The 24,157-nt window shown below is 53.9% G+C and overlaps 1 long non-coding RNA gene across 8 annotated transcripts in view; it reads left to right on the top strand.

The window, feature by feature from the left end:
- The window catches only part of LOC142051170 (uncharacterized), a 391,438-nt gene that overhangs the window by 73,752 nt on the left and 293,529 nt on the right, over positions 1 to 24,157 (top strand). For all 8 annotated transcript variants that reach the window (XR_012658334.1, XR_012658331.1, XR_012658333.1 and 5 more), the window contains one exon: positions 16,410 to 16,519. This is a non-coding gene — a long non-coding RNA (uncharacterized LOC142051170). The remainder of the gene's footprint in view (positions 1 to 16,409; positions 16,520 to 24,157) is intronic.

The following is a 24,157-nucleotide window of genomic DNA, read 5'->3' as shown; positions in this document are numbered from 1 at the left end:
TGTTATGTACCGAGGGGGAACTGGGATGTACTGGGAGTGAACTGTGAAGTACTGGGATGTCCTTAGAGGGAAGTGGGAGGGAACTTGGATTTAGTGGGAGGGAACTGGGATTTACTTGGAGGAAAGTGGCATGTACTGGGCTGTACTGGAATGGAACTGGGAGTGAACTGTGTGTGAACTGTGAGGGAACTGGGATGTACTGTGAGGGAACTGGGATGTACTGGGACGTACTGGGACAGACTGGGAGGGATCTGGGATGTACTGGGAGGGATCTGGGATGTACTGGGAGGCACTACAATGTGCGGGGATGCCCTGGGATGTACTGTGGAGGAACTAGGATGTACAGGCTTGTACTGGGTTGTACCGGGTGGAACTGGCAGGGATTTGGGATGTACCAGGATCTACTGGGATGTACTAGGATGTACTGGGAGGTAACTGTTGTGTACTGGGAGTGAACTGGGAGAGAACTGGGATGTACTGGTAGGGAACTGGGACGTACTGTGAGGACACTGGGATGTACTGTTATGTACTGGGAGGGAAGTGTTATGTACTGAGGGGAACTGGGACGTACTGGGACGTGCTGGGAGGGAACTATGAAGTATTGGGATGTACTTAGAGGGAACTGGGATGTACTGGTAGGGAACTGGTATGTACTGGGTGGAAAGTGTTGGGAATTGGGATTTACTGGGAGGGAACTGGGATGGACTGGGAGGGAACTGGGATGTAGTGGGACATACTGGGAGGGAACTGGGATGTACTGGGGTGTACTGGGAGGGAACTGTTATGTACCGAGGGGGAACTGGGATGTACTGGGAGTGAACTGTGAAGTACTGGGATGTACTTAGAGGGAAGTGGGAGGGAACTTGGATGTAGTGGGAGGGAACTGGGATTTACTTGGAGGAAAGTGGCATGTACTGGGATGTACTGGGAGGGAACTGGGAGTGAACTGTGTGTGAACTGTGAGGGAACTGGGATGTACTGTGAGGGAACTGGGATGTACTGGGATGTACTGGGACGGACTGGGAGGGAACTGGGATGTACTGGGAGGGATCTGGGATGTACTGGGCTGCACTGGGTAGGGAACTGGGATGTACTGGGAGGAAACTGGAATGTCCCAGTTGACACCCACTTCCCTCCCAATGCCTCCCAGTATATCCCAGTTTCCTCCCAGTATATCCCAGTTTCCTCCCAGTACATCCCAGTAAATCCCAGTTTGCTCCCAGTACATGCCAATACATCGCAGTACATTCCAGTTCCGTTCCTGTACATCCCAATACATCCCCGTTCCATGCCAGTACATCCCAGTTCCCTACCAGTTCATCCCCGTACATCCCAATTCCCTCCCGGTTCACTACCACTTCTTTCCCAGTTCCGTCCCATTACATCCCAGTTCCGTCCCATTACATCCCAGCACATCCCAGTTCCCTCCCAGTACATCCCAGTTCCCTTCCAGTACATCCCAGGTCCCTCCCAGTACTGGGAGGGAACTGGGATGTACTGGGAGGCACTACAATGTGCGGGGATGCCCTGGGATGTACTGTGGAGGAACTGGGATGTACAGGCTTGTACTGGGTTGTACCGGGTGGAACTGGCAGGGATTTGGGATGTACCAGGATCTACTGGGATGTACTGGGAGGTAACTGTTATGTACTGGGAAGGAACAGGGAGGGAACTGGGATGTACTGGGAGGGAACTGGGACGTACTGTGAGGACACTGGGATGTACTGTTATGTACTGGGAGGGAAGTGTTATGTACTGAGGGGAACTGGGACGTACTGGGATGTACTGGGATGGAACTGTGAAGTACTGGGATGTACTGGGAGTGAACTGGGAGGGAACTGGTATGTAGTAGGATGTACTGGGTGGTAACTGGGATGTACCGGGAGGGAACTGGGATGTACTGGGAGGGAACTGGTATGTACTGGGAGGGAACTGGGATGTACTGGGATGTAGTGGGAGGGAACTAGGAGGGAACTGGGATGTACTGGGAGGGAACTGGGATGTACTGGGACATACTGGCAGGGAACTGGGATGGACTGGGAGGGGATTGGGACGGACTGGGAGGGAACTGGGATGTACTGGGCTGCACTGGTAGGGAACTGGGATGTACTGGGAGGAAACTGGAATGTCCCAGTTGACACCCACTTCCCTCCCAGTTTCCTCCCAGTATATCCCAGTTTCCTCCCAGTATATCCCAGTTTCCTCCCAGTACATCCCAGTAAATCCCAGTTTGCTCCCAGTACATCGCAGTACATTCCAGTTCTGTTCCTGTACATCCCAATACATCCCAGTTCCATGCCAGTACATCCCAGTTTCCTACCAGTTCATCCCCGTACATCCCAATTCCCTCCCGGTTCACTACCACTTCTTTCCCAGTGCCTCCCAATACATCCCAGTTCCGTCCCATTACATCCCAGTACATCCCAGGTCCCTCCCAGTACATCCCAGGTCCCTCCCAGTACTGGGAGGGAACTGGGATGTACTGGGAGGCACTACAATGTGCGGGGATGCCCTGGGATGTACTGTGGAGGAACTAGGATGTACAGGCTTGTACTGGGTTGTACCGGGTGGAACTGGCAGGGATTTGGGATGTACCAGGATGTACTGGGATGTACTGGGATGTACTGGGAGGTAACTGTTATGTACTGGGAAGGAACTGGGAGGGAACTGGGATGTACTGGGATGGAACTGGGATGTACTGGGAGTGAACTGGTATGTAGTAGGATGTACTGGGTGGGAACTGGGATGTACCAGGATGTACTGGGATGTACTGGGAGGGAACTGGTATGTACTGGGAGGGAACTGGGATGTAGTGGGAGGGAACTGGGAGGGAACTGGGATTTACTGGGAGGGAACTGGGATGTACTGGGACATACTGGGAGGGAACTGGGATGTACTGGGAGGGGATTGGGACGGACTGGGAGGGAACTGGGATGTACTGGGATGGAACTGGGATGTACTGGGAGTGAACTGGTATGTAGTAGGATGTACTGGGTGGGAACTGGGATGTACCAGGATGTACTGGGATGTACTGGGAGGGAACTGGTATGTACTGGGAGGGAACTGGGATGTAGTGGGAGGGAACTGGGAGGGAACTGGGATTTACTGGGAGGGAACTGGGATGTACTGGTAGGGAACTGGGATGTACTGTGAGGGAACTGGGACGTAGTGTGAGGACACTGGGATATACTATTATGTACGGGGAGGGAAGTGTTATGTACTGAGGGGAACTGGGACGTACTGGGATGTGCTGGGAGGGAACTGTGAAGTACTGGGATGTACTTAGAGGGAACTGGGATGTACTGGGAGGGAACTGTGAAGTACTGGGATGTACTGGGATGGAACTGGGATGGAACTGGGAGGGAACTGGTATGTAGTAGGATGTACTGGTTGGGAACTGGGATGTACCAGGATGTACTGGGATGTACTGGGAGGGAACTGGTATGTACTGGGAGGGAACTGGGATGTACTGGGATGTACTGGGAGGGAACTGGGATGTACTGTGAGGGAACTGGGATGTACTGGGACATACTGGCAGGGAACTGGGATGTACTGGGAGGGAATCGGGATGTAATGGGAGGGAACTGGGATGTATTGGGAGGGAAGTGTTATGTACCAAGGGGGAACTGGGACGTACTGGGATGTAGTGGGAGTGAACTGTGAAGTACTGGGATGTACTGTGAGGGAACTGGGATGTACTGGGAGGGAACTTTGAAGTACTGGGATGTACTTAGAGGAAACTGGGAGGCAACTGGCATGTACTGGGATGTACTGGAATGGAACTGGGAGTGAACTGTGTGTGAACTGGGAGGGAACTGGGATGTACTGTGAGGGAACTGGGATGTACTGGGACGGACTGGGAAGGAACTGGGACGGACTGGGAGGGATCTGGGATGTACTGGGCTGCACTGGTAGGCAACTGGGATGTACTGGGAGGGAACTGGGATGTACTGGGCGTCGCTGGGAGGGAGCTGGGATGTACTGGGATCCATACTGTGTGGCATGTTGGTCATTACTGGGACGCACTGGTCTATACGCGCGGGCTGATATCTGACCCCTCTGGCCCCACCCACCTTTGCGACAGGCCCCGCCCCCTGGCGAGGGCCTGGTGGGGTGGGGCCGTGCTCGTGTGCTCCCCAGCATCCCCAGTTAGCAACAGGTCCCACCCCCTGGTGACAGCCTGGGGGTGTTGCTGGTGCTGCCTGGCCCCACCCTCCATAGCAACAGGCCCTGCCCTTGGTGATGGCTCCAGGGGCATTGCCAGCGTCCCTTTGGACACACCCCCTTAGCGACAGGCCCCACCCCCCGGCAACGGCCCGGGGGTCGGTGCCGGCTCTCTCCCCTTAGCGACAGGCCCCACCCCCCGGCAACGGCCCGGGGGGCGGTGCCGGCTCTCTCCCCTTAGCGACAGGCCCCGCCCCCCGGCAACAGCCCGAGCCTGTGTTTGCTCCGCCCGGGGGGCTCGGTTTGGGTGTTTTCTCTCCCCCCTCCCTCCCGTGCCGGGAACTCCAGGCGGCTCTCGTACGGCTCCCGGGGCCTTCACCCCCCGGGGGGCTCGGCCCGCCCCTTTCGCGGGGCGCTGTGGGAAGGGCGGGGGCGGGGCCCGGGGGTGGAAGAGCCCCGGCTCTGGCCCTGGGCTTCTCTGGCGTCGGTGCTCCCGTGTTCCCTCGGGCGGTCGCAGCTTTGGGGCTGTCTCAGCCCCCCGGGCAGGCGTGCTCTGGCGTTTAGAGAAGCGGAGGCGTTGCCTGAGGTAAGGATTCCAGAGCTTGGCACTCTTTGGCGGCATCTGTACTAGAAAGGTCCCTTGTGGCCTGCTTTGCTTTTTTTCTCCCAGGATGCTGTTTTGGGCGCTGAGGGGGCGGTGAGACGGGTTAGTGGTATGGTGTTCTGTTTGGGGTTTGGTTTTTGCTTTGCTGTTTTTTTTCCCCTCGTGAGATCATTTTATTGTGCTGCTGCAATTCCTGTCTTTACTGAACCCGGAACCTTGGGGGTTTTCACTAGTTGTGCCGTTCACTGTTTCAGGTGTTGCCTTGGCCTCTCAACAGCCGTGGCACAACCTGCAGCGATGCTGCCTCTCCAGGCCCCCGCAGGCCCCGCTTTCTTGTCCAGCCAGGCGGGAAAGCGTGGTTGTTGCAGAAACAGCTACGCCCTGCGACTCCTCCTCAGGTTGTTGGCTCGGCCCCAACAGCGTACAGGCTGCTGAGGTCACCGCCTCCGCGCGGGACGCAGGCGGCCCGGAGAGCTTTACCCCGCGCCATTTCCGTCCCCTCTGGGCAGCAGCGGAGCTGCCGCCGCTTCAGGCGGCCGCTTTCTCGAGGGCGAGGAGCTGGGATGACAACGGGCCGCTGCAGACTCTGGTCAGGGTAAGAGGCTGTTCCCTGGGGAGCCGGCGCAGGGGGAGCGGAGGTACGCACGGGCACTTGTCGGTGCCCCTGGCCGGTAAAGGGAAGGTTAAATTGTTAGAGTGCAAATAAATACATATTATTTAGGGAGGAGTCGTGACTAAATTTAATCACACCTATTACTGAACAAACCAGGCAGTCATTATTCCTAATCTGTAGTTAAAAAAAATAAAGGCAGTCCTTTTTTATGCCATAAATAGAGTTGCGAGTCATTAATAGCTCAATCTAAATACAGCCGTTACTAAATCAACTGCAGGCATTAATGACTCCTGATCAGAAACAAAATAAGGAAATTTTCGAATCTAGAATGAAAATCGACCCGGAAAGCTAAATTGGGAGCGGGTAGTACTGAAATTGTAACAGGGCTGTTAGAAAGTTCAGAGGCAGCGACAGCTCCTGCTTCCAACCCAAGCAGTAAACGAAGCTTTAGGTTCTTAAATGAAGAGAAATAAAGGTGAGCTGTTAAACAGTGGCTGGGGTCAAGCGTAGCTATTAAGAAAATTTGCAGGTACGGGTGATTCCTGAGCAGAACTAACAATTCCAGAAGATTTAGATTTAAAAACTACAGAGCTAATGGAGTGCCACAACCGCCCGGATGTAACTGCAGCCGCTTTGGGGGAATGCCCCAGCCCCCCCAGCCACCGCTATTAATTACTGCCAAGGAGAGCGAAAGTGAAAGTAGAAGCAGTGCAGGTGAAGTGCGAGCAGTACGCTTTTTCCTAAGTCATCTCTTCGTGTCAGGAGAGGAAAGAAAATGGAAAGAAGATGTTTGCAGGGGGTCTGTGCTGGGTTACCTGCGCGTCTCTTCCGTGCGTCCTTGAGGAGACATTTAGCTCCTGTTGGGCGCTCGCAGGTGGAGACAGGGCGAGCTGGAGGCAGGATCGGTGCCGGCACTGATAAAGGGATGGGCAACGAGCGGAGAGAAGAGGGGGCAAGGGCTGAAAAAGGGTCACCGGTTCTGCAGGGAAGGCAGCGGGATGTGACTCGGCAACCGCTCTGACGAGCGCAGGGTCATTCGCTGCGATGAAGTCAGGGTCTGCGGCTGGCCCGGAGAGGCAGCAGAAATCCCAAACTCTTTGCAGGGGTACCGGCCAGATTAGGGCAACACCTGAACAGTAAAACCATTTAGGGGAAGCAGAGCTGGGCTGCACCGCGTGGCCAACCTCCCTCTTCTCCGTGAGTCCCAAAGGGGCAGCTCCAAGAATGTGCTGAGAATTCATCCCTTGCGCTAAAAATGAGACGCAAGTAGCACCCACCCGTGAATTTTATTTTCTCTCTCGCTCTGCGGCTCCTGCCTGCTTGTCTCTCCTCAGTGCTCACCTGCACCTGTGCTCGGATGGGGCAGCTGAGGGAAGGTGCTGCCATCTCCCCAGCCCCGGCGGACCGCCCCTCAGCTGTGTCCTCTGTCAGGGAGCGTCGTCATCTCTCCTGCCTCCCAGAGCGTGTCCTGTAGTGGCAGACGCGCGGGCTTTTCCCTGCACGCGCATACGGGAAGGGAAGGGAAGGGAAGGGAAGCACAGTGAGAGCTGGGCTTGTCAAAGAGTAATGGGGGTGGTGGGAAGCGTAGCTAGAACCGGAGAGCTACAGCGCAAAAGCGAAGCGGACGGGACACAAAAGTAAAATGGTGCACAGGAATGCTGAGGAGAGAACTCCCGCAGCACACAGGAAATCAGTGTCAGAATCTATTGTCTTCTGACTGCCAAATTAAAAATAATGGCACGCTTTGCAACGCTAAGCTCGCTCTAATCGTCTGAACTGTTTCTTTCCAACCCCCACCGCCCCCAGCACACCGCTCAGCCTCCTCAGCCTGAAATGCCTTGTTTTCCTTCTTTTTTTTTTTTTTTTTTTTTATGACAGGGCAACTTCTGTTCCCGAGGTGGTGCCTACGGTACAGCTATCTCTTCGAAGACAGTTTGGTTTAGGTCAGAGAATGTTGAGCCTGGACTGAATCAGCCTCTGTTTCTATTTCTGGAAATCGTCGGTCCTGTGCATCAAGCCCGGAAAAAAGGAAATATGAACCAAAGGACGTGGGGCCTGCAGGGCTAGGAAATTATTTGAGAAGAGGTTCAGTGGGGAAATGACTCTTTGTCTGTGGGGCGTCCAGGCAAGCAACCCAGCTGCTAGAAAGCGGCGCTGTCCCCAGGATGGCCTCGGCGGTCCCGTTGGAGTCGGGGCAACAAGGACAAGGCAGGGTGAAGCATCTGGCCTGCCGTGTGGAACGTGACTGTACAAAGCACGTGTGATGCACTGCAAGTTTACTTGTTTAAACTGTGAGTTAAAGAAGGTGTGCGGTTGCTTTGTAAACAGCCGACGCTCTAAAGCTACACCCATCTAACTGCTAGCTGTATTAAATCTATCGTATTGCTGTTTCTGCATTAAAAAATAAAAAAGAAAAAAACCAACACACCTATGTAAGCACTTCTAAGTACAACGGAAAACCACTGTTTAACGCGTGGCATGTGTGGGTTGTTTTTTTGGGGTGGGAGGGTGGGGTGTATGACAAAAACCTGCGAGAGACACACGCACATACGCACATGTCATGTTTAGCGCTCACCTAAACCCAAAAAAGAAAATCCACTCTTTATTTTGCAGCATTAGCATTAGCTTCCAGCGCACAGCCTGAGCGCACACCTCTGCTCTCACCGTCTGCTCCCTCTTCAACCGTGTGTGGCTGTCATCAGCTTGCACAGGCTTTGCTCGTGCAAGTTTCCGCGACAGCTTACGAGAAGGCAGGGAAACCAACCCAGCAAGACGCGTAGTGCCTTCCTCTATGGGCTCCGTCCAGCCTTTGTTAAAATGAGCAGAAAAGAAATCTGCTGCTGCCTTTACCCTGACTCGCTCTTACAGAGAGCATCTGACTTGACCCGCAGCAAAGCGATGCCCCAGGCAGCAGCACGTATTGGCGCGGACCGCGGTTTCACCCACCTGTTTTACTGGGCCAGTCCTTTCCCACGGCCGATGCCGCAGATGTGGTGCGCCCCACCCCCAAACCTCTTTACGAGGGTTCCCTGGGCTCTGCAAGTCGCCTGCTGGACGTGTTGCTGATTCAGGCACGGGCAAAGTCAGCTTCTTCGCTGGCCTCGGGCCAGGGCAGCCACGTACTCGAGGGAAACTCAGAATATCTCCAGCGAGATCTCACCGGGAGGCTGGGACCTCGTCAGTAGGGGAGAAAGCCAAGCGACTGACACTGAAAGGGAGCTCTTTGCTAGGCTGTAGATCGTAAAGTTAACAAAGAAAACAAACCTGCCTTTTTAAAAATGCCCTCTTTTGAGTCTGCCACATTTGATACGGATTTTTTAAATTGCAGGGTATATCTCCTACAGGCCTCATGCAAAGGGAAGTGAGTACCTCTGGCTCTCAGGACAAGGGGGTCCCTCAGGAGCCCAGGTGCTCACGCCAGCCGGCATCTGGCACAGCACAGGGCAGGAGCTTTGGCAGTAGTACGTGAGCTGAGAATGAGAGTTAGGCAGCACTGCGCGCTTCTCCTGTGAGCCGCCGAGGCTCGCGCGCTGTACCTTCCACAAATAAAAGGCCAGAAGAGTCAGCATTTCTGCTAGTTCCAGCCTCATCCGTACCCTCGTCGGTGTAGCTGTAAGCAAGTGTCCCGTAGCGACTGGGAGCGTGGCAGCTGGGCTTCCTGCGCTGCCTTAGGTTGTGCCCTTGGAGAGACCCTTCTCCGAGCCCCGTGAGCCCCGGGGTGGGTGGGCTGCGGTGCCGTTCAACGCTGAATAGGCACGAAGGCCTGTAAACAAAAGGTATTTATATCGCACCCATACCCGGCAGCCAACCGCCGCTTTATTTACGTATTCTGCACCTCCTGCCGACGCTTTTAAACTTAGCCGATATTGCCGCAGTTTTCTCTGACGGGGCAGGGGACTGCCACGCAGCAGGGGGAGTTTCTGGGTGCCTCCCACGGACACAGACGTCCTCAGCTGGGTAGGGACAGGGTGAGAGCTGGAACAACTCTGCTGACATGTAAGGGCCGTCCCAGGGCAAGGCTCCTCGGTCTGGGGGCTGAAAGGCGAGCCGCGCTGGGTGGTTGGTGTGGGAGTTGTGGAGCAAGTAGGGGGAAAAAAAACCAACAAGAAAAAACCATCCAAATGTTTCACAGCAGGTAGAAAGCTAGGCAGAAAGCAAACTGAATGCTGTAAAGACAAAAGCCGAAAGCCGGCTATGGACTGTACGAAGAGTCAGTGCCACGGAAGGAGGTTATTTCTTCAACTGACCATAGGAGGCTTTTTGTGAGAAAACACAACACCTTTCTGCTACGGCGCGGTACCGCAGCAGTAATGGGCCAGAGCGTGCGAGCGCCTTTGGCAGGATCGGTAACGGCCGGGGCACGGCCGACCGGCCAGCCCACCTTCCGCACAAGGAAAACACCATTCCCCTGGAACGCCACGCAGACCCAGGACAGGTAAGGCGGAGGCCGAGCCCAGGCGCCCCCATTGCCAAGGACCACCTTGGCCTTGCAGCGTCTCACGCTTCGGGGTGTTTTGCAGGCCGTGGCTAAGCTCAGGCCCCCTGCTAGTGGCTGCCCCCGGTCGCCCGGCGCCGGTCGGGCCCCAGCCCCCAGCGCGGTGCGGCGCAGGGCAGTGACCCAGCAGGGCGGCCCCCCGGGCCCCAGCCCCCCCCCCCCCGCCTGCGGCCAGGCCCCGCGGCCGCCGGCCTCTTCCTCCTCTGCCCGCTCCCGTCGCAGACGGCTCGGTATGTGTCACGAGCGGCAGCCCCGTTCAGCAGCTCTCGGAGGGCGCGCGGCTCTGCCCGGCCGTGACCGGGGCCCGCAGGGGTTTCCCGCTCGCCCCGAGAAGGCGCTGGCCCCGAGCCGGGGCGTCCCGCCCCGCCCCGCCCGGCCCTCGGCGCCCTCGCGAGCTGAGCGCGGCCCGGCCAGCAGGGGGCGCTGGCGCTCACCGGCTGGGCGCGGGGGCGGTCCGGCGCGGGGGCGGGGCCGGTGGGGGCCGCTCCTTCCGGCCGCCTTTTAAGGGCCGCCCCGCGGGGCTCGGGCTTCCGGTGGCGCGTGCGCGGCGCGTCGGAGCGGGGGCGGGAGCGGTGCGTGTGGAGGCCGAAGGGCCGGTGCGTGTGGCGGCCGGGTCGCGAGGCGTCCCTGTGCGGTGCCGGGGCCCCTCTGCGGCCCGGCGTGGGAAGCCCGCGGCCGGCGGAGCCTGCTCGGAGCTGGGCGGGGAGCGCCGCGGCGGTCCGGCCGCCGGCAGCCATCCCCTGCGGTGTCCGGCAGCCCCTCGGGACGCCTGGAGGCCTGGCGGTGCCCGAGCCTCGCCTGCGGCAGCCGCCTGAGAGAGCAGCGCGGCCGTGTCCGGGGGCCGGAGAGCGCTGGTGGGTGAGTTCGGGCAGCGGGTGGGTCTCCGTGTGAGGTGAGGCCTGGCGCGGGCCGGGGGGTATCTCCGTGCGGGTCGGGCCGGGGGCGGGGCGGGGGCCGGGCCCCGCAGAGAAGCCCCGGTCGGGCATCGTTCGCTTTTCCACAATGTAGGGCTCTCCCCGGTTATTTTTTGTGTACTGTGTTTTGGGTCACCTGAAAGCCTTTGGCCGGTTACGTTTGGTGCGGGGAGATGGCAGGTCTGGAGCCTGAAAGATCTCTGGTGGGGGGTGGGGGAGGTATTTCTTGCCTTAAAACTCTGAGCCCACCTCGTGTGTCATGTCGTGAGTCTCGTGACTGTGGCAAATGGCTGAGTCGGGCGTTTTCTGATAACTAACTTCTGAACGTGTGCGTGTGTAGGCACGGGGAGATTTGTGCAGTGTGACGGAGCCCCTTGTGCTTCTGTGCTAATGTCTACCTGTTCTAGACCTCCAGAGTTGGAAAGCCTTTGTTTAGTGCCTAGTTGTGCCTGCGTAACAAATGTTTTAGCTGCTGATGGGTTATACCTCTGCTGCGAACTTCTTGCTGGGTGGCTTGATTGTTTCTGGTTGTCCGTGTAAATCTAGGCAGCTATTTTCTGCCCGGTGGTGAAGCCTATCGCTTTGGATAACAAAGGGCAGGAGTGCAATAAAGAAAAAGGTGATTCGTCTGCTGCAGCTCCTTGGAAACAATTCGTTCCTTATTTTCTGCCCTTGGGCAGGCGTTGTGCTTTCCAGATAATGCAGCCTCTCCTGTGCCTGTCCACGCCGTGCATTTTGTCCTGCCCTTGCTTGAAAAGGCTCTCCTTGCCTTCCTCCCCTCTGCTGCAGTTGCCTTAATCTCTCGCTGCTGCTGCTGCTGCTGCTGGAAGAGGGATAAAGGGAGTGTTGTCGATCGGGTTGTTAAAAGCTTTTTCGCGGGCTGTAACGCGCGGGAAAGGGGGGCCGGGGGGGAGGATCAGTTTGCGGGGAAAATGGGAAACCAACATCACCTTCCCCTCCTACGGCGCAGGCCCGGCCGCACGGCTCCCCGGGGATGCCCCTGCCCGCGGGTGTACCGTGTGTGCGCCCCCCGCGTGGGGCGGGGGACGACGACACCCCCCCCACACACCGTCGGCGGCACTGGGGCAACCCCTGCCCCAGGGCTCCGCGCTCGTACCCGGCTCTCCCCGCTCCGGCACGGCACGGGGCTGGACGCACCGAGAAGACCCCGGAGCGGCTTCTCGCGTCCGGGCGAGAACAGGGCCCGGCCCCGAGCAGCAGAGCGGGCACCGCCGGTAGCTCGGAGGAGCGGGGCCGGCTCGGCTCGAGGCGTCAGAGCGAAAAGGGACGAGAACCGTCCCGGAGCGTCCGGGGGTTGGGGGGGTTGGCGGATGGTCCGGTGGCCGGGTTCGGCTCCGTGCCGGGCCGTGGGGCAGCCGGAGCCGCGCCAGAGCAGGTGAGGAGCCGCATGGCCGGGCGCGCTGTGGGTCGGCGGGTTTGGGCTGTGGGGTCTCCCGGTCCGCGGAGCCCCCGGGGGGGCGGCGGGGGTGCGGGCAGCAGCGGCCCCGGGCCGAGCGCTGTCGTGGGTCGGTGGTTGGGTTTTGGGGCCGAGCCCGTGCCCGTCCCCGGGGAGTAGGGGCAGCCCCACCCGGCTCTCGACTGCTCCTCGTCGGGGTCTGGCGGCGGCGGCGGCGACCCCGGCGGGGGCTCCTGCGGTGCCGGGCGGGTCCCCCCTTGCCCGCGAGGCAGGCAGGGACCCCGGCTGCTGCCGCCGCGGTTTGCTGGAGGCGGGCTGGGCCCGGCCCCCTGTGGGGTTGGGGTGCGGGCCCGGCGCTGCCGGGGAAACGAGGCCTGCGAGAGCAGGAAGAAAGCGCTGCCGGGCCGGTGCTGGGCTGCCCCGCCGGGGTGCGGGGCCGGGCCCGCGCAGTTCAGTTCCCAAGGCCTCCCCGACAGTGCCCGCGTGGGCCGTGGGGGTGCAGGGCTGCGGGGTGGCTGCGCTCTCCGCGGCCCTGAGCGTTGCCCGTGGGGACTGCGGAGGGGGCCGGGACGCAGCCAGGTTCAGCTGGTTTGGTCCCTGAGCGTGGAGAGCACAGCTCTTCTGTTCCTGGGCCTTGAGAGCAGGCTCCTGTGGCTGACGCCGGGGCCCTGAAACAGATCGAGTCGTGCGTTTTGAGGGCCTGAGCGAGGGGACTAAGTGGTGTGGTTTTGGGCTGAGGAGCAGAGGTCAAGTGCTGCGCTTTTGGGACTTGAGAACAGGCTCAGCAGCTGGGCTTTTTGGCTCAGAACCGGTCCCAAAGTGAGCTGGTTTGGGGGCCAAAAGCAGAAGCCGGTTTGGCTGCTTGTGGGGGTGGCGTGGGGGCATCGGGGGCTGCAGGGGAAAGCAAGGGTTGGGCAGGGTACGAGGACCCTCCCCGGAGGTGGGGGTCCGGTCACATCGGACCCCGAAGTTCGGGAGGCCGGCATGCACCAGAGCGAACTCGCCACCTGAGGCGGGTCTCTGGAGGAAGGGTGCTTTTTGGATCCAGCGCAGCGCACCCTCTTTGGGTCCAGCTCTTCATTCTGCGCTGCTTAGAAGAGTTATTAACCAATTAATTAAACATACAAACTAAGTCACAACAGCTCTATCGGCTCCATCGTGGTTTGGAGCTCTGAATCGGTTTCATTTGGTGTCTAACACATTTTTTCCCCGAGGAGAGGCTACGTTTCAAGTTAATTAGTTTTCTCACAAGTGTGTCAGTCGATAAAATTGAGTTACGATTATTAAAACCACAAAGGTGACAGGAGTCTCACGGATCGGGTCTATTTCTGAAAATGTATTCATCCCATGCAAATGTCATCGGGATACAGATCATCTGCACTTCATGCTCTGACAAGACAAGATGCTGAGACAGGGATGAGCTCCAAAAGGACTACTGAAAAGAAAAAAAACCCACGCACTTCATGAAGTCATGGGGGGTTTTTTTGTTTGCATTTGGGGGGGCGGGGTGGCTTTAACAAAAGAGTGCAGTGTTGGCTGGCAGCAGCCTGCAGAGCATTTTTGCTGCCTGATCTCTCCTGTTCTTCTCTTCCACTCCTCTTTCAGGGCTGTAATTGTCATTTGGATAGTTTTAGAAGAGCAGTTAAGTTCCTCGCCTGTGTCTCAATGTGCTGGTAATACCAGGAAGGTGAATGCTTGAACCGGTCGGGCGGGTGGGAATAACTTGGCTGCAGGTAGAACTTCTGAGGGAAGACCAGCAAAACCAGGAAGCAAATAGCAAGTTCCCAAAAAATGTGCGGGTGTCAAACACATAAAAGTTTTATTGCCGAATGTTTTGTTTTTGGCAATATGTTCCAAATGCCTATTTTTGGTAAACATAACTTTTCAGGAGATTCAGGGTTGTGTGTGGCAAAACATGTCCCTCTGTTTTTGTGTCCTGCCGCACAAATGGCCGGCGGCAGGGCTCTCGTTCCCCGCTCTCGCTATTGCCACAGCAGGGCTGCGATATTTAGACCTAAGGGATGGGTTTAGGAATGGAAGGAGAGAGAACGCCTGTGTTCTGTAAGGGCTATGAATGCTGACCCTTTGCCTCCGTCTGCCGCTTTTCCTGTGCGGGTGATGAAGCCGTTTTACTTTCCTCTGTTGTTCCTGGTCTAAGTAGTTGCAAGGCTGTCGCCGCTGTGGGTGTGCAATTTGTGTTGCTGTGTTTCTGTGGAGTCCTAGCTACGGCTCGCTTCTAGTGTGGCCAAGCGTCAAGGTAGGGCTTTCAGTTTAAAGCTTCAGAAGCGCTGCGTGCCGAGATGGGTGTAGGTGAAACTGCTGTTGCGCCTGCAGCTGTGCTCGCAGGGATGCTGGGTGGCTCCGCATCAAACGGGCGAGGTGCGCGTGGACCTCCGTCGGGCTGCGCCCTGGGTGCGCGAGCGTGCCGTGTTTTTGCTGTTCCGGCTTGTATGTGCGAGGGCTTAACGTTTGATTTAATGCATTTCCTTTAACGGCAGGCTGTAGTTGGGCTCTAGATGGTATTCCTACGTGGGCGCAGGAGCTGTGGAATGGTTAAGCTGTTGCTGTGCCTCCAGGTGACTTGTTCAGTAACACTGTTTTTCCAGGTGCAGATGGATGAGTCGTGCAGGGCAACGGAGGAGGGCCCAGGGGAGCGCTGTAAGAAGGTGAGTCTGTGTGTAGTACTGGAGGGAAGATGTGACTGATGGCTATAGGGCTCCATTATGGGTTTTACTCTTTTTTTTTTTTTTGTGATCTGAGGGTGCTAAGCGATGAGCCGAGCGTGATGTGGGCCCTGGAGGTGAGTCAGGCAAGGTGACCGGTGCTTGGTGGGCTGGAGTAGGTGTTCTTTTTCAGGTTATTCAGGGTTTTTTCTCCTTCTCTTCACTTTCCCATCCCAATTTGGGGCCGATTCCCTCAAACGGGGACTTCCCCCTGTGGGGCTGCTTATGCAGCCTGGGAGCTGCTGCCTGGGCACAAAAATACCTCAAACCCCTTGACTCTGGGCCTGCAATGAGGGGTGAAAATACAGGAAGAATTCTGGTGGAAAGAAAACAACTTGGGGCTTCTGGGAAAGCCAACTCCAGCTGGATTTGTGCGGCTGGAAAGGAAAAAAAAAAAAGGGGGTGGGGGGAAGGAACAACAACCTAAAAGCACCCACCAACCATTCTCATGCACAAAACCGAAAGTGAAAATGACCATTTTTTGTAGGGCAAAAGCACAAAAAATCCCCACAGAACTCAGTAGTTTGGAAAAGCAACCCCAATTATTACATTATGTAAAGAAGGCGGGGGAAAAAAAAAGAAAACCAAACCAAAACCGGATCACAACCCTGATGCCACATGCCTACAAGCAGTTCCTGGGGCTTATTCTGCGGGGGTGGGAACCCAACCTTGTTCCCCAGGTTTGCTGTGCTGCTTCTCCTCCCTCGAGACACTTTGCTGTTTGGTGCAGAGGCAATGAATGGCGCTGCTGGGGCTGCGAGGGGGAAAGGTGCAGAGGAATAGAAGCTCTGTGGATGCAGCCAAGTTACGGTTTCTGGATGGTATTAATCGAGAAGAGTAATTCAGATAATGCTGCTGCCCAGCGACCAGAATTGGGTACTGAGCCCGGGAGCCGCGCACGCGCGGTGGCGTCCCTGTGATCCCCATTGCTCTCTCCGCAGGTAACAGCCCTGCGATGCTGCAGTGCCTGCGAGGTGATGCCGCCGTGCTCGTTGCTGCTTCCTGGTAAGGAAAGGCCTCCTCTGCTCTTGCTGCAGCGTGGTGGTGTGTCGGACACGATTCCCTGTGTCGGGTGAGGCCTAGGGCTGCCGGCGAGGTGAGCGAGCCCCTTTGGTGGGTGCAGGGGTATCTCCTTGTGTGCCTGTACTACTGGGGCTGGTGGGATGGGAAGCTTCAAATGACCCGCCGAGGCAGGCTTCTGGTATGCTAAAGGCGAGCGGGTGAGGGCAGCCCTAGGAGTTACCCGGGAGCTGATAGAAGGGAAGAGGGAAAGGAGGAGGAGGATGATGACCTTTTCCCCCTGCAGCTTCTGGGTGCAGAAGATGGCCGACTCCCCAGCTCACCAGAGCTCCCCCTCAGCCTCCCCTGGCCCCCCTTGCCCCGTGCGCCTGCCCCCAGCTCCAGCACGGGCGAGCTAGGCTACGTGCCTAGGAAGCCTCATCTGGTAAGAGCTGTAAGACACCCACGTATTCTCTTCAGGTGGAGGACGGCCTAGAGTCTGGAGCTGCAGAAGAGGCAGGGAGGAGAGGAGGGGAAAGAAGCATCTGAACGGCTAAATTGTGCCAGCAGCGCTGAGAGCGAGAGTCGCGGTGAGTCCTGGGCCACTGGGGCCCCGTTGCCTCTCTTGTGCGTCCTGGGCCCTCCCTGTCTCTCCCCCGGCCCCCTCTCTTTCCTTACCTGCTGCAAAATTTACTTTTTTTTTTTGCGCCCCCCCCCCGCACCTTCTTTCTCCATCTCGCTCTGAGTGTCTCCCTGCCTCCCCGTCTTTTCAGTCCTCCCTCTCTCTGTCCTGTAGCCTGTGGCTCCTTTTTCTTTCTCCGCCTCTCTCTGCCTGGCTCTGGCTCGGTTTTTTTTTTTATTCCTCCTGCTCTGTCCTGTAGCCTGTCGGTGTTTTGTTGTTCTCTGGCTCTCTTGATCTGACTCCCTGTGTTACCGAAAAACGCGTTAAAATCGGAAACGACTCCTCAACACCAATTTAGTATTAAAGAGCAGGCATTCTATATTCGCGGCGCCGGATGCACGGGGGATCGCTCCTCCTGGCGTGCGTACCTCACGCACCTTTCCCGTACAATTTGTAGATCAATGTTTTACGTATTCATACATATTCATTATTGTCCTGTCTGCTGATTGGTACAAACTTGCTCGTTCCGTATGTAAATCGCTGCGCAGGCTCGGTTGTCCTCTTCCGTTGTTCTCTTCTGTTACTTGGGTCGGTGGTGGTCTGTGAGTCGGTGGTCGCGATCTCCCCCTGCCGGAATTACCTTTTACCTTCTTGGCTCTTAATCTTGGCAGTCTTGGCTAGTTTTCTCAGTCCGCTAAGCGAAACCGCGTTTTGTCATCCTTTTCTGACAGAAGCACGTTGTCTGTTGTTCTGCTGACATTAACGATCGCCTAGGGACTAAAATGCAGATCGACAGGTGCGCTGATTGGTACGCTCCATGTTCCCGTAATGGAACACCGTCTCTGGTTGATTTCATCACTTTGGTTACATTTCCCCTGTTTGGAAGTTCTGAAATAATAATTTTCTCAATACTTCCATCCTAGATCAATAACATTCCACTATGTCAGTTTAGTGTTTGCTTCATGTTCTGAAATTTTTCACTTGATTGTGGTCTCCAGGGTGTATGCAGGTCCCATTTTCTACCCAAAATTTTATTAATTTGTTGAAGTACCTCTGCAAAAAAATGTGGTGCTCTATCAGAGGACATTCCCGTTGGCACTCTAAATCTTGGTATTATTTCTTTCAGCAACGTTTTAACTACTACTCTAGCTTTGTCGGTGCAGCACGAGAAAGCTTCTGGCCATCTAGAAAATTTGTCAATCAGCACTGACAAATACTGCTATATCTATTTTGTCTGGGTAACTCAGAGAACTTAATTTGCTAATAATTTCCGGGAGAATTTTTTGTTTTGTTACTCCTAAAGGTTGTTTCCTTTGGTTCAGGGGATTATTTCTAGGACAGATTGGACACTTAGCTACTATGGGTTTAACTATTCTTGTCATGCCTACACACGCTACAGATGTTTTTAAACTCAAAACCGTAGCGCCTACACCCTAATGTGTTTGCTCATGGTTTTCTTTTGCAAGTTCTGTCATAACTTGTGGGGTTGTTGTTGTTATTACTTGTTTTTCTGGTGTTACCTACCATCTCTCTGTGTTTTGTGATGCTTCCAATTGTTCTGCTAATTGCTCATCCAATTTATTATATCTCGGTTTCAACTTTGGAATTCTGATCTGTTTTACTGGTACTAGTGCAAGGATACCTTGCTCTGCAGTCCTCTTTGCAGCTTTATCGGTCAGTCGTTTGCTTATGTTTACAGCCGTCTGGCCAAATTGATGAGCTTTGCAACGCTTTACCGCCACTTCTTTTGGTTTCTGCACGTCTTCCGGAAGTTGGAGAATTTCTTCTTTATGCTGTATTGATGATTCTTGGGCTGATGGCAGTCCTTTCTCCTTCCCAATAGCTCCATGATCGTGGATCACACCAAATGCACGTTTGGAATCAGTCTAGATATTTATCCTTTGTCCTTCTGCCATTCGCAGAGCTCGCTTCAATGCTACCAATGCTGCTTTCTGTGCTGAGGTGTTTGCAGGCAGCACCCCTGACTCCATTCCCTCGGCGGCGATAACGACAGCATATCCGGCCATTCGCTTCTCTTCTCGCCCAGAGCTTCTTCCATCTGTAAACAACTCCAGATCAGGATTTTCCCAGAGGTTTGTGTCTCAGGTCTGGTCTGCTGGAATAGACTTGTTCAATAGTTAGCAAGCGATCGTGTTCTAAATTGTCCGTAAGGTTTTCTGTTGTTAAAAACATAGCAGGATTCAGTATAGCAGTAGTCTTCGATTCCACATCGTCTTGTTCTAACAGAACAACTTGATATTTCAACATTCTGCTAAGGGATAGCCAACGACCCCCCTTTTGTTCTAAAACAGTCACCGCTATGTGCGGGACATATACTGTCGTCTTCTGTCCCATTGTTAACTTTGGGGCTTCCCGGATCGGCAGCGCTGTTGTTGCTGCTGCCCGTAAACACCTAGGCCATCTTTTACTCGCGTGGTCAGGTTGTTTGGAGAAGTAGCCCACAGGTCTCTTCCAGGTTCCCAGTCGCTGTGTCAGCACTCCAAGGGCTAAATGTTGTCTTTCGTGGACAAACAACTCAAAAGGTTTAGCGAAATCAGGTAGGCCTAATGCAGGGGCCATCATCGAGGCTCTTTTCAGTTCTTTGAATGCCGTTTGGCATCCGGGCATCCAGGTTAAATATTTATCCTTTTGAGTCTTTCAATGCCTCAAATAATGGTTTTACATACAGTCTATAGTTCAGAATCCAGAGCTGATGCTATTTCATTGTTTTCAGAAAAGCTCTCAGTTCCTTCGGGCTGCTAGGTTCGGGAATTTGACAAATAGTTTCTTTCTTTTCACTTTCTAATTGTCTTTGTCTTTGAGATATTTCAAATCCTAAATAAATGGCTGCTTCTTTTCCTATTTGGGTTTTGTTTCTGGAAACTCCGCATCTTCCTTGGCCCAGAAAATTTAAAAATTTCAAAACATTTTTCTTTACTTTGTGCCGCTATCAGAATGTCATCCGCGTTCTGTAACAAGATGCCTCTCCCTGGGTTCTGTTTTTTCTATATCTCTAATTTTTTTTTGCCAGCTGAGTCTCAAGTATCGTAGGACTATTTTTAAATCCTTGTGGAAGTACGGTCCATGGTAGCTGTGTCTTTCATTCTGTGGTGGGGCTTTCCCATTGCAAAGCAAATAGGCTTTGACTTTTTATGCCTGGAGGTATGCAAAAGAAGGCGTCCTTCAAATCTAGTACAGTAAACCATTTATGCTCCTCCTTTAAAAGAGGTCAGTAAAGTGTATGGATTAGCTACTACCGGATGTATATCTTGGACCACCTGATTTATAGCCCTTAAATGGTGAACTAGCTAATACTCTTTGCCTCTAGATTTCTTTACTGGCGACACAGGAGTACTATATTCTGATTCACATTCCACTAAAAGCTCATATTCTGAAAAATTTTATAATTAACTTCTGTAATCCTTTTCGAGCCTCTCGCTTAATAGGGTATTGTTTTTGTCTTACGGGCTTGGCTCCAAGCTTTAAGGTTACTTTTACCGGCTCTGCCCACTTAGATCGCTCCGGAGCTCCGCTCGCTCAAACCAAAGGAATTACTACGTTTTCCACTTCCTCGGGAACCCGTTCCTCCCTGGAGGAATCCTGTAACATAAACGCTCTCGCCTCTGTGGCTTTTGATTCTGGTATTAGTGATTTAATCTCTCCATCTTTAAAAGTTACTTGAGCATCTAATTGACCTAATAGATCTCGTCATAACAGAGGCAGTGGACATTCAGGCATATGCAGAAACTGGTGAGTTGCCCATTGCTTCTCCAATTTAAACTTTAATGGCTCTGAGAGGGGCTAATTTTTCTTTGCCCTGTTGCGCTAGCAACATCTACTGATTTATGATCAAATTTCTCTTCACGTGTATTCAATACCAAATAAGTGGCTCCCGTATCTACCAAAAATTCTATTTCTTCATTCCGTAGCTTCAGTGTAACCAGGTGTTCAGCTAGGGTTGATTCCCCTGGTCTCCTTCATGCCAAGCTACTTCAAGCATTTAACCCAGATCTCTGGATTCAGGTTGTTCTAGTTTCTGAAGGTTGTTTTCTCTCCCCCCGCCCCCATCTGGGGCTGATTGTCTTATGAATATAGAGACCAGCTGAATTGCTTTTTCTGGTTTTTCTGGGTTCAAATGAGTATATTTTCTGGTGGTCACCTTCAGTCTTTCCATAAAGGCTGAAGGGGACTCACTTAATTCTTGTCTCACTTCATAAATTTTGACCAATTTATTGCTTTTGGCATTGCTTGTCTTACTCCAAATAAAATCTCTCTCTGACATCTAGTCAACATTCCCCTGGGTCCTGGCTGATTAGGGTCCCACTCGGGATTTGTAGATGGAAAATTCTTATTCATTGTTCTCTGTAAATTCCTGTTAGCATGTGCTCCCTGCACCTGCCTTCTGGCTGTATTCAGTACTATTTTCTTGTCAGTTTCATCAAGCGAAGTATCCAGTATCACAAGTAGAGCAACACTCTTTCAAGTTCTCACCACGTTTTCCTCTTTTCAGAAACATTGCCGTAGAATCTTGTGGACATACCTCACGCTGTTTCTGCTGCTCGGGATGATTCCACGGTGTAAAGAACAAATCAACATATGCCACTTCTTCCCGTTTGCCTTCCCTTTTTACAAAACAACATTAATTGCAAGATGGTACGATATTGCAATGTCTCGTGTTCTGGCCATTTGTGCCCACCTTCCAATTGATACGTTGGCCACCAATGATTGCAATATTCAATTAATGGTTTCCGAGTTAGTGGGTCACCGCCCCCGACGTCTTTCCAGTGCTTCAAAATACATCGCAAAGGTGTTCTCTGTGGGATAGGTTTCCTACTCAGTAATGCTCCCGTCTCCCAGTCGACTAGTAGTTGTGATAGTGCACTATCACAAATACTAGTCAGAGGGACTCCAACCCCCGTTAGAGGTCTCACTGGAAATCTGCCACTGGGATCTGCAGCCCCCTGCTAGATATCCCTGGAGACTTCAACCCCCTGTTGAAGACTCCCCTACCCTCGGGTCCCGCTCCACAGGCTTTCGCCTAGCAGAGACTTACCAACCGAGGCACCTCTTGGCCCCGACCCTGCGTGGCTTTCGCCGCGCCTTACGGGCAGGCCTGTGGGACTCAAACCCGCTATCCTATCCTATGTGGGAAACTAACCCCACGTATTATTCTACCTAAGTTTCTTCTTCAAAGAATGCCTTGTTTACCTCAATCCAGGGGATCTTGCTCAGAATTCTCTGGCCCGGGGATCGGAAGCTCTCCCGGAGAATTCCTCGGGGCCGGCTGCAGGTCCCACGATCCCACGGATCCGTCGAGATTCAAAAGCAGGTTCCCACCTGGGGTGCCAAAACTGTTACCGAAAAACGCGTTAAAATCGGAAACGACTCCTCAACACCAATTTAGTATTAAAGAGCAGGCATTCTATATTCACGGCGCCGGATGCACGGGGGATCGCTCCTCCTGGCGTGCGTACCTCACGCACCTTTCCTGTACAATTTGTAGATGAAAATTTTACATACTCATACATAGTCATTATTGTCTTGTCTAGCGATGGGTACAAACTTGCTCGTTCCGTATGTCAATCACTGCGCAGGCTCGGTTGTCCTCTTCCGTTGTTCTCTTCTGAGTAGGTGGTGTTACTTGGGTCGGTGGTGGTCTGTGAGTCGGTGGTCGCGATCTCCCCCTGCCGGAATTACCTTTTAGCTTCTCGGCTCTTACTCTTGGCAGTCTTGGCTAGTTTTCTCAGTCCGCTAAGCGAAACCGCGTTTTGTCATCCTTTTCTGACAGAAGCATGTTGTCTGTTGTTCTGCTGACATTAACGATCGCCTAGGCACTAAAATGCAGATCGACAGGTGCGCTGATTGGTACGCTCCATGTTCCCGTAATGGAACACCGTCTCTGGTTGGTTGATTTCATCGCTTTGGTTACACCTGTTCCTGTTGTTCAGTTTCTTCTTTTTTGGCTTTGTGTGATTCTCTCTGTGATTCTGTTTTTCTCTGCCTCGCTTTTCCCAGCTCCCCGTCCCTCACTTTTAATGCCCGTTATCCTTCACCAGCACACTCTCCCTTGGTTCCCATCCTCGTTTCTGAATTCCTCCTGCTTTGCCACGTAGCCCGTGACTTTTTTCTTAATCTCTCTCTGTCTGCCTCAACGCTCCCCCCGTGCTTTTTAATTCGTCTTCTCTGCTCTGTACCCTGCTACTGTTCTTGCCTTTCTGAGTTCTTCTCTGTCCAGCTCCCTTTCCCTATTCATGAATTCCTGTTCTTCCTGCAGCCACCGCTGTTCCCTGTGACCTCCATCTCTCTCTGTCCAGCTCCCTGTCCCTAGGTTTTAATTCCTGCCTCTGCCCGCTGTAGCCTGTCTAGATGTTTCTCTCGGCCTCTCTCTCTGTCCGGCTCCCTCTCTCTGTGTTCTAATTCCACGTTCTCTGTCACGTGGACCCGTGCTATTTGTTTGTCCTCATCTCTCTCTGTCCAGCTCCTTGCTGCGACGTTTTATTTCCTCATTTCCTCCCTCTCTGTCTTTGTAGCCCATTGCTGTTGGTTTGTTTTTTTCTTTTTTTTCACTTGTTTCTTCATGTGTCTCTGTCTGCCTCCCAGTCCCTGATCTTTAATTCCTCCTTCCCTGTAGGCCGCTGTTCCTTTTTTCCATTCTACATTGTGTTCTCTTTGGTCTCGTGTTCTTATTCATTGATTCCCTCCTCGCTGCCCTGTGGCTTGTCCCCATTTTATTGTTGCTTCTCTCTCCCTCTCTCTGGCTTCTTGCCCCTGTTTTTAAAATTCCTCCCTCTCTTCTCTCTTCCCTGTAGGCCGTGTGATCTTTAGCCTTTCTCCATCTCTTTCTGCCCAGCTCTCTGTGTCTATTCATTAATTCTTCCCTCTCTGCCCTGTAGCCTGTAGCTTCTGTCCTTTCTCCATCTTGCTGTCCCTGGCTCCCCCGTGACCCTATGCTAGAATTGTTTCTCTCTTCTCTCCGTACGCATTGCGATTCCTTTTGCTCTCTGTCTCCCTTTGGTTTTTTTCTTTTTTTTTTTTCTGGCTCCCTGTCCCTAATTCTTAATTCTCTGCCTTCTCGTGCCCCATGCCCATGGTTTGTTCTGTGGGGTTCTCTCGCGGTTCCCTCGCAGTTCCCTCCAGTCCATACTGGGCTATATTGGTCTAGTCCATACTGGGCTATATTGGTCTGTCCCGGCTTCCTCCCACTTCTTTCCCAGTGCCTCACAGTAGGTCCCGGTTCCGTCCATGGGATGAACTGTGAGGGAACTGTGAGGGAACTGTGAGGGAACTGTGAGGGAACTGTGAGGGAACTGTGAGGGAACTGTGAGGGAACTGTGAGGGAACTGTGAGGGAACTGTGAGGGAACTGTGAGGGAACTGTGAGGGAACTGTGAGGGAACTGTGAGGGAACTGTGAGGGAACTGTGAGGGAACTGTGAGGGAACTGTGAGGGAACTGTGAGGGAACTGTGAGGGAACTGTGAGGGAACTGTGAGGGAACTGTGAGGGAACTGTGAGGGAACTGTGAGGGAACTGTGAGGGAACTGTGAGGGAACTGTGAGGGAACTGTGAGGGAACTGTGAGGGAACTGTGAGGGAACTGTGAGGGAACT

This window comes from Phalacrocorax aristotelis, unplaced genomic scaffold, assembly GCF_949628215.1.
Source record: "Phalacrocorax aristotelis unplaced genomic scaffold, bGulAri2.1 scaffold_62, whole genome shotgun sequence".
NCBI lineage: Eukaryota > Metazoa > Chordata > Aves > Suliformes > Phalacrocoracidae > Phalacrocorax > Phalacrocorax aristotelis.
Note: the sequence above shows the minus strand (reverse complement) of the source record. Positions and strands in the feature narration are given on the sequence as shown.